The 9,840-nt window shown below is 43.4% G+C and overlaps 1 protein-coding gene across 1 annotated transcript in view; it reads right to left on the reverse strand.

Moving 5' to 3' along the window:
• Sh2d4b (SH2 domain containing 4B) overlaps positions 1-9,840 on the reverse strand; it is a 78,000-nt gene that overhangs the window by 32,402 nt on the left and 35,758 nt on the right. The gene's annotated exons all lie outside the window — the stretch shown is intronic.

The following is a 9,840-nucleotide window of genomic DNA, read 5'->3' on the forward strand; positions in this document are numbered from 1 at the left end:
ACAGAACATCCCCTGCCTTTTGAACTTCACAGGGACAGGTTCTTTGACCGGCTCATTGTCCAACTCCGGTGTCTGGACTAGGTTCGGCAGACAAGATACTGTTCTAGGTGATTAGGGGATCCAGTATGTTAGGGAAATGGCTCATGTTTGCCATACAAAAATGAAGACGTGCATTCCATTCTCAACACTCTATAAAAAAAATGGGCATGGTGTCATGTGCCAGAAATCCCAGCTCTGGGCGGGAAAAGACAGAGAATCCCTGGAGCTTTCTAGCTGAATCTGTGAGCTTCAGGTTCAAGGAGAGACTCAAAAAACAAAGTGGAAAGTGATAGAGGAAGAAATTCAGAATCAACCACCATCCTCAGCATGCACAAGTGCATACATTCACAGACACACACATACACATAGACATATATGCATACTCACATTTTTAAAAATTAATGATTTTTAAAAGCATTCTATGATTTGGCTCTGCATTTTACTCTAGGTTGGATAGAGAGAAGACGTAGAAGCAGACCCTTCTTTCAACCTCTTTGGTCAAGCTGGGTAAGGATAGATAAATAGTACTAACCCTAATGAAAATGGTCATGAGTGTCATTTGAAAAAAGGAAGAAGAAAACCAGGGTCCACAGCATTCACCAAAATTCATGTTGAGGTGTAGGGCCTTTAAGAGAGCCTGGAGTCATCTTTGTAAGGCTGGATTAATTTTCCTGGGGATAGATCAGTTCTTGGGAAACAAATGTCTAAAATAGATCAGCTCCTTTGTCCCTTCTCTGCCTCTGCTTGCTCTCCGCCAGAGAGTAAATCTGTTTCCCTTGTGAATTACTGAGTCTTGTGAATTACAGTGAAAGACAATGAACAAGATAGTATGGAAAGATAAATTGCTTTCTAAAGAAAGGAGGTGAGGAGCCCATTCCAGGAAGAAACCCTGGGCTTCAGTGATCCAGTGACTCATCTGCAGGTCTCTAGCAGCAAGACTTCTGTGAAGCCTGCTTACACTGTGGGCAGAGGGTTAGATGGAGTCAGGAAATCTAGGACTGACTTCGCCATCATTACACAGTGCAGTATTGGATGCCTCTGCCATACAAAGACAAACCACTGCATGGAGTTTACAGTCCCTAAGAGACAATGTAGAGGGACAGACAGATAGTAGGTTTTGCTCCTGAACCCCTGCCTGGTATAGAACAATATTAGTTTTGAGTTTTCTTTCCCTGAACAATAGAGATGGTACCACCCTTAGTCCAAGGGTGCTACACTGCTGGGCTGTCCAAGAGTGGCATCCCTTCCACTCAGCTCTCTGACACTGAGGAAACACAGCAATGTCTGCTTTCCCTCTTGGTCACAGAGATGTAGAGGAAAAACTGTGGCTATGCCCAAGGAATAACAAGGTATCAGTAATTTTTCCCCTTGAGACCAACTAGCTGATAAGAGGCCTCTTCACTGAGTTTGAGGATACAGTTCATCCTGGTGGGAAAGGATGGTGGTGGGAAACTGAGGCAACTGCTCACCTTGCATCTTCAAGTCCAAAGGCAGAGAAATGGCTGCTGTTCTGCTGGCTTTCTCTTTTTTTCCCCTTATCACTCAGTCAGGTACAGTGAGTCACCATGACTTTCCCATCTCAGTTAATCTCCAGACACACTCTCACAGATCAAGCTGAGATGAGCCTTACAGTGGCTTAGAGCTTTATTAATCTAATAAAGCTTGCCCCACTGGAATCAACCATCACAGTTACACACACACACATACACACAGAGAGAGAGAGAGAGAAAGAGAGAGAGAGAGAGAGAGAGAGAGAGAGAGAGAGAGAGAGAGAGAGAGAGAGAGGAGATACCAAAAATCCTTCTTTTCTCTTGCCTTTCAACTTCTAGTTCACACTCTTCTCTGCTCCAGACCCCTTACAGTCCAGCACCATTCTCAAAAGTGCCTACAGGTTCAGCCTGCCACATACATCTAACCCTTTAGAACGGCCAATGTTCAACCAAGAACCCAGACTGCATATGTATCAAAAGATGGCCTAGTCGGCCATCAACGGGAAAGAGAGGCCCATTGGACATGCAAACTTTATATGTCCCAGTACAGGGGAACGCCAGGGCCAAAAAGGGGGAGTGGGTGGGTAGGAGGGTGCAGGGGTGGGTATGGGGGACTTTTGGGATAGCATTGAAAATGTAAATGAGGAAAATACCTAATAAAAATTTTTAAAAAAAGAGGGAGGGGGATAGAGCCAACATCATGGGAAACCTGTGCTGGGCTTTGTGAAGTTTTCTCAGGCAGCTTTCTCAGTAACTCAGCAAGGAATAAGATGATTGCACGTAGGAGGTTGATTTGGAGTCATAACCAAAATCACAAAGTTGGAGGACCCAGAGTGACCAAAACTCCTACTCAAGATGGCCAAACCTCATTTACATTTTAACCTCATAGCAACAATGCTAATTTCTGGGTTCTATAAAAAAAATATCATTTACTGGATTCTCTCTAAATCTCTGACCAGCTAAATAGTCTCCAACTCTATAGCCCCACAAGTTCAGAGGTGAAACGTCATTAAGCACACTGCCATGCCTGACCTACCCAGACAGTTTCAGAGGTCAGACCTCTAAGATTTGAGCTAAGTAACTAATCCCCATTTGAGTGATATTAAGCACTGTATCCCCCCCTTTTTTTTTCTTAGTTGGAGTGTTTAATTTGACTGTTTTATCAAAACTGCTGCTCCTGATAGATTAATGGCCCACTATATCTTTCAGATTAAGTTAATTGAGTGCAGAATGGATTTGCTAGATTTGAGTGGCATGCTCCGAGTTTAGCTCATCATTCTTTAAGAAAGAATAATATGATTACCTCTGATTGGGGAGCCTGAATTATCATGTATTACAAGTTTTTCAGAGGTGTTTCCATTTTCAGCAGGCATGCAGCATATTGAGCTACAATCAGGCAGCTCTCAGAGGACAAAATTTCCAGTCTCCAACAGCTAAAACAACAGCTCATGAGCTCTGCAGAAGCACTCCAGCCTTAGGTCTTCTCTCTTCGTGCAGCAGAAGTACCCCAGAGTATTTGTTTGAAGTCACTCTGGTAAGTGGCCGAGCTATCCAGCCAGTGTTTCCTGTAGTGACCTCATTGGCTTCATCTTGTGAATCTCACTTTTTTTTTCTTTTTTAACATTGATGTTGTCTTTTCTCGTCCTTTCACTTTCCTCTTCCTCCATTGTGAATTTAGATGGATGGCTTCCCGTCTAGCTTTTCCCATCTTATCTTTGCAGCCTCATTTTTCATCATGGCCCATAAAGAACCCCAGGATGCAGCTACATCCTGTCTTGTGCATGCACTGTCTGCTTCAGTTACAACTACAAATTCGTCCAGAAACCAAGTATCTCAGAGCTGATTTTATGAAGGAGAGGGGCATAGACAGAGATACAGAGACAGGCAGAGAGATACAAAAACAAACAGGCAAATACAGAGGCAGACAGATGCAGAGACAGACAGACAGAAACTGAGACAGAGAGACTGAGAGAGGGTGAATACAATGGGTGTCAAGAGCAAAGGTGAATTAAGAGCATATGAGGATGGGGATGAAGAGAAGGATCAGAGGTCAACAGCACAGCACATACTGCTCTTGCAGAGGACTGGAATTTGGTTCCAAGAACATATCAAAAAAATCACAACCACCTATAACTTCAGCTCCAGGGGATCCAACAACTTCTGCAGACACCTGAATCATGTGCATACACACACACACACACACACACACACACACACACAAACACACACACACACCACTGGAAAAACAATAAATATCTTTGAAAAGGACCTCTAGACATCCTCTCCTGTAGGCGGTGTGAACAGTAGCAAATGTTCAGAATGGGCTTTCTTAAAATAGTAAAAGTTAACCAAAGGCTTGAAAAAATACAGGAAGCATTTATTCAAAAAGCAAGGGTTCGACCCAAATAAGGAGTTTAAATTTCCACCAAGAACCCCCAAAACTAGATGTCCTCACTGGTGAATTCTACCAAATACTTAAGCAAGAACTCCAGTTCTCCAAGCCCTTCCCAAATATGGAAAAAGTAAACACTTCCCACCACCTCTCATTCTCTGACACCCAGATTACCTTAAAACCCGACCTAGACTTCCAACAACAGAAGAAAGCACAGGCCAATCTCCATTATGAATATTAGTACAAAAATCTCAACAAAATATTCACATACCAGGGCTGGAAAGTTTGTTCAGTTGGTAAAGTACCTGCTCGACAACCATGGGGACCAAAGTTTGGATTCTGCATCTATGCTAAAGCTAGGACTAACAACATGCACCTGTAACCTCAGACTGGGAGAAGGGCAGCAAGTGGAGACAGGCAGGATCCTGGAGCACACTGGCCAGCTCAAACAGGCCAATCAGTGACTCTCCAGGTAACCTCGAAGAATAGAGGAAGACATCTACCACCAGACATCTACATTTCCCTTCTATATGTATGTGCATACATGTGTGTGTGTGTGTGTGTGTGTGTGTGTGTGTGTGTGTGCACGCGTGTGTGTGTGTGTATAACCACACTAAACCTGGTAACAAATATTTTGAGAGATTACACACTATAAATGAGAGTTATCCCAGGATCACAAGACTGACTTCAATCCATAACTCAAACATGGCATGTACCATATTAATAAAGAGCAAAAACACATAATTATCACCACAGATGCAGAAAACCCTAATATTCCCAACAAACAATGAGGGAAAGGAGCCTTCTCAACCTGGGGAGGGTTATATGTGAAAACCCCACAGAGCCACACTTGCCCATAGCAAGCATGGGCTTTCCCCCTACAACCAAAGAGAAGGATGCCTGGGTTTGCTCCTTACTCCTATTCAGTACTGCAGGTTCCAATCAGAACAATTTCACAACATGGGGTGGATCAAATCAAAACAAACAAAAAACCAACAAGTCAGAAAAATGCCAAAAAGAAACAAAAAGACCAGGAAATGCAAAATACTATATCTTGGTGTGTGTGTGCGCGTGTTGGCCTACTATTCCTGAGCATCGGGCCTGCCCTGGAGAGTGGTCGACATACCCACTGAGACGCCATCGTAGAAAACTGATTTTCCCTTTGCCAGTGAACATCAAGTCCTAATAGTTTCTTAGTTAGGACTGCTACCCAATTATCCACTTCCCTCTCTGAGTTCTGGGACCCAGTCTGGCTTTAAACTGCATGTTTCATGAACACTGGAAGGTCTGGGAAAAGATGGGGGAGAGGAGAAACATGATCAAAATATAGTGGTGTGAAAAAAAAATTAAATTAAAATATCCTTAAACAAAATAATTGAGAGGACTTTAAAAAAAAAGAAAGAGAAGAAAAAGTACTTATTCTGGAAAGAAAGAAGTAAAACTTTCTCTTTTTAAATATAAAGTCATCTTATGTATAGAAAACTTCCAAAAATCTAAAGTTAATCTATATAAGCCAACAAGTGAATTAAGGGGTCTGCATATTATGCCTATATAATCTAGATATATTCCATTTACTTTGTAGGAATAATAAATTTATGCCCAAAACAAGGGCATAACTATAAAATATTGAAGGAGATTAAATAAGACGTAAAACAAAATGCTATCTTGTCAAATTCAAGGATCAGAAGATTAAATTTCTTTGAAGTCCTAAAGATTGAACCCAGGGCCTCACATTTGCCAAGCAAATATTTCACTACTGAGCTATGACCCTATCTCTTAGGGATTTTATGATTTATCCTGATTATTTTAATTACATGTATGCATGTGCCTGAGTGTGCATATTTATCACTTGACACAGATGCTGGAAACCAAACTGAGGTCCTATAAAAGAGTAGGAAGTATTCTTAATGACAGCCATTTTTCTAGCCCCACCCTAGTAGCCAGCCCTTTATTTTTTAAACAGAGGTTCACTATGCAAGCTGAGCCTGTCATTGAACTTGCTGTGTAGGCCAGGCTAGCTTTGAACTTCCTCTGGGATTTCAGGCAGTATCCCATCATACCTGACCCTAAGGATAGTATATGAATATGGCAACACTGCCCAAATTGACATACAAATGCAATGCAGTTCCTATCAAAATCCCAGCTGCTCTCATTTCAGAAGTAGATCAGCTGATCCTAAAAATCTGTATGGAAATAACAGCATCCTAGAATAATTAAAATAATCCAGTAAAGAACAACAGCAATGGAGGTCTTATAATACCCAGTTTCAAAGCTGACTGCTGATGCTCCCATCATTTTAAGACTGCTGCTGACATAAGAAGAGATAAATAAGACGGCAGAACAGAGCTGAGCAGTCAGGGACAGACATGGTTTGGGTAACCATTTCTATAGGAATGACAAGGGCTTTGAAAAAATAGCCCTTCCAACAAATGGTACTTTGACAACTAAGTCAATCAGGAATGTCATTTTACAAAAAAAATTAACTTAAAACATAGCAGAGGCCTAAACATAAGAGCTAAAACTGTAAATCTCTTAAAATAGAGACGGATGTCAGTCACTGTCCTGGGAGTAAACAACTGGCATCTTAGATGTTTTGAAAATCACAAGTGATGAATGAAAATAAGAAAGGAAGAAAAGAAAACAGAACTTGCCTCAACCAGGGGCCATGCCTAACCTCTGGATATGGTCAGGTTGAGGGGTGGGGTCACCCACCCATCTCAGAAATTTTAACCCAGAATTGCTCCTGTCTAAAGGAAATGCAGGGACAAAGAGCAGAGACTGCAGGAAAGGCCATCCAGAGACTGCCCTACCACATGCAGACACCAAACCCAGTCACTATTGTGGATGCCAAGAAGTGCTTGCTGACTGGAGCCTGATATATCTGTCTCCTAAGAAGCTCTGTCAGAGCCTGACCAATACAGAAGTGGATGCTGGCAGCCAACCATTTGGCTGAGCACAGGGTCCCCAATGGAGAAGTTAGGGGAAGGACTGAAGGAGCTGAAGAGGTTTGCATCCATAGGAAGAACAACAATATCAACCAACCAGACCCCTGAGAGCTCCCAAGGACTAAACCACCAACCAAAGAATACACATGGAGGGACCCATGGCTTCAGCTGCTATGTAGCAGAGGATGGCCTTATCTGGCAACAATGGGAGGGGAGGCCCTTGGTCTTGTGAAGGCTTGATGCCCCAGCTTAGGGGAATGCTAGGGTATTGAGGCAGGAATGGATGGGTGGTAGGGGAGCACCCTCATAGAAGCAGGGAGTAGGCAGGTGGGATAGGGGGTTTGTGGAGGGGAAATCAGCAAGGGGGATAACAATTGAAACATAAATAAATAAAATAACCAATAAAAAATTTAAGAAAAGAAAAAGAGGAAACAGGACTTCTCTATTGCAACTTGTTATACCAAGGTGGGTTGATATCCATGAAGGCCTCCCCTTCTCTGAGGGGAAAAGGAGGGAGGAATGGGGGAAAGGGTAAGAGAGGGAAGGACTGGGTGAAGAGGAAGGAGGAGAAGCTGTAACGGGGACATAAAATAAATAATGAATGAAAAAGAAAAAGCGATTTCCTCATAATCCATAAGTTTATATTTCAAAGGACTCCACCAAGAAAGCAGAAGAGGGCTGGAGATGTATCTCAGAGGTAAAATCTCACTGGCTATTTCTTCAGTTCCCAGCACCATGTTCAATGAGAAGGTAGAGGTGGGGGTTGCATTGAAAGTGAAACCTCAGACAGAGCTGGTGGGAATAGGAATGGTACAGTCAGTCACCTTGCAAAACAGTGTGGCAGCTCAGCAAGATGCCAGACTTGGTCTCCATACGATGCAGAAATTTTACTCCTAGCTGTATATCCCAGAGAATTAAAAATATATCTTTAAAAAAAAATGTGCATTTGTTACAACAGTCAGAACAGCCCCAACATAGAAACAACCCAGTGCTTAATGTCCTTTAAATGACAAAAATGTGATATAAGCATCAACTAGATTATTACACAGAAGTTAAAGGAGATGAGGTAATGATAGATGTTAGCACATGAGTAGACCTTCATACCTGCTAAGTTAAAGAAGTCAGACATAGCTCGGGTTCTTCTCTTGCTCTCTTTTCTTCCCTCTTTGTCCCTTCTCTCCCCATTCCCATCCCTCCTCCATGATCATAGCCAGCCTCTACTCTAGTCTCCTCTCTCTCTCTCTCTCTCTCTCTCTCTCTCTCCCTCTCCCTCTCCCACACACACACACTTTTCTCTGTCTCTCCTCAACTCCCCTCCCCAAGCCCTAAATAAACTCTATTCCATACTATACCCATCATGTGGCTGTTACCTCAGGGGGAAAGGATGCCTTAGCATGAGCCCACAGAGGCACCACCCTCTCCAAGTCCCTCACCCAACCTCCACCATGCACCACCCACCACCCCTATCCACCCTCACCTACCCCCACCTATCACCCCCACCTGCCACTGCAACCCCACCCCACATCATAACTAGCCTCTACCAAACATAGTCTTGGCTTCCTTTTCTTTTTTATAAAACAAAACAAAGAATGTTTACTCTTGTGTTTACTGATACTTTGACCTTTGAGCCCTTGTTGATCCTAGAGGGCTGTCCCTCCCTCCCAGGCTCAGCCAACCACTAGAGTTAGTTAAAAGCCTGCCTTTCATAAGAAAACGATCTAAACAAAAGCTGCTGTGTGACCCTGAATTTTGTGTTACTCCTTGGTACCTATGTTCTGTAAGCAAAGACATCTTAAGAGTCATATCTGCCCACCAAGACTTCCAACCTTGTCCCTGACACATTCTCCTTCAAAGCCCTGAGTCCATATATCCATCTGCTCTGGTTGGAAGTACCTCCAAGATAAGGCTCTAATTGTCCATTTCTGAAATCACCAGAGTACAGCTGTGATAGTTTAAATGAGAATGGCCCTCATAGGCTCATGTGTTTGAATATTTGGTTCCCAGCTAGTGGAACTATTTGGGAAGGACTGGGAGGTATGGTCTTGTTGGAGGAGAGGTGTCACTGGGGGTGTGATTTAAGAAATCCACTCCACCTAATACAGAGGTCTCCTGAGAGGCTCTGCCAGATACTGACCAATACAGATGCAGATGCTTGCAGCCAACCATCAGACTGAGCACAGGGACCCCAATGGAGAAGTTAGGAGAAGAACTGAAGGAGATAAAGGGGCCTTATTGGTCATCAATGGGAGGAGAGGCCCTTGGTCCTTTGAAGGCTTGATGCCCAGTGTAGAGGAATGCTAGAGCAGTGAGGTGGGAGTGTGTGGGTGGTAGGGGAGCACCCTGATAGAAGCTGGGTAAGGGGGGATGGGATAGGAGGTGTGATGGTTTGTATATCCTTGGACCAGGGAGTGGCACAACCTGGAGGTGTGGCCTTATTGGAATAGGTGTGACCTGGTTGGGATGGGTGTGTCACTGTGGGTGTGAGCATAAGATCCTCACCCTATTTGCCTGGAAGTCAGTCTTCCACTAGCGGCCTTTGGATGAAGACATAGAACTCTCAGCTCCTCCTGCGCCATGCCTGACTGGATAACTGCCATGCTCCCACTTTTTTCCCATGAGAAAAGCATGCTGATCTCTGCATTCAAGGTCAATCTACAGAGCAAGAACCAGGATAGCCAAGCTTAGGCAGTGAAGGATTTAGAAACATAAAGCCAGTGATAATGTAATAGTACAAGGGGATCATGTTCTAATTCCTGTAAGCAGCAGAACTCGGCAGCTTCAGCCATGTGGCTCTGGCTCTAGAGTTAAGAATGGAAGGAACTACTGGGAAAATTGATGCTAATTAGCTGGAGCTAAGGAATTAGCAGTGATTAAGAAGAGACCAGCATTACTGAGGTGAAATCTTCTGGAAATTGTTTTCTGGGAGCACAAAGAAACTGTGTTCCAGAGATACCCAAGGTTGTACCTCATGCTG

Source organism: Mus caroli, chromosome 14, assembly GCF_900094665.2.
Source record: "Mus caroli chromosome 14, CAROLI_EIJ_v1.1, whole genome shotgun sequence".
Lineage (NCBI taxonomy): Eukaryota > Metazoa > Chordata > Mammalia > Rodentia > Muridae > Mus > Mus caroli.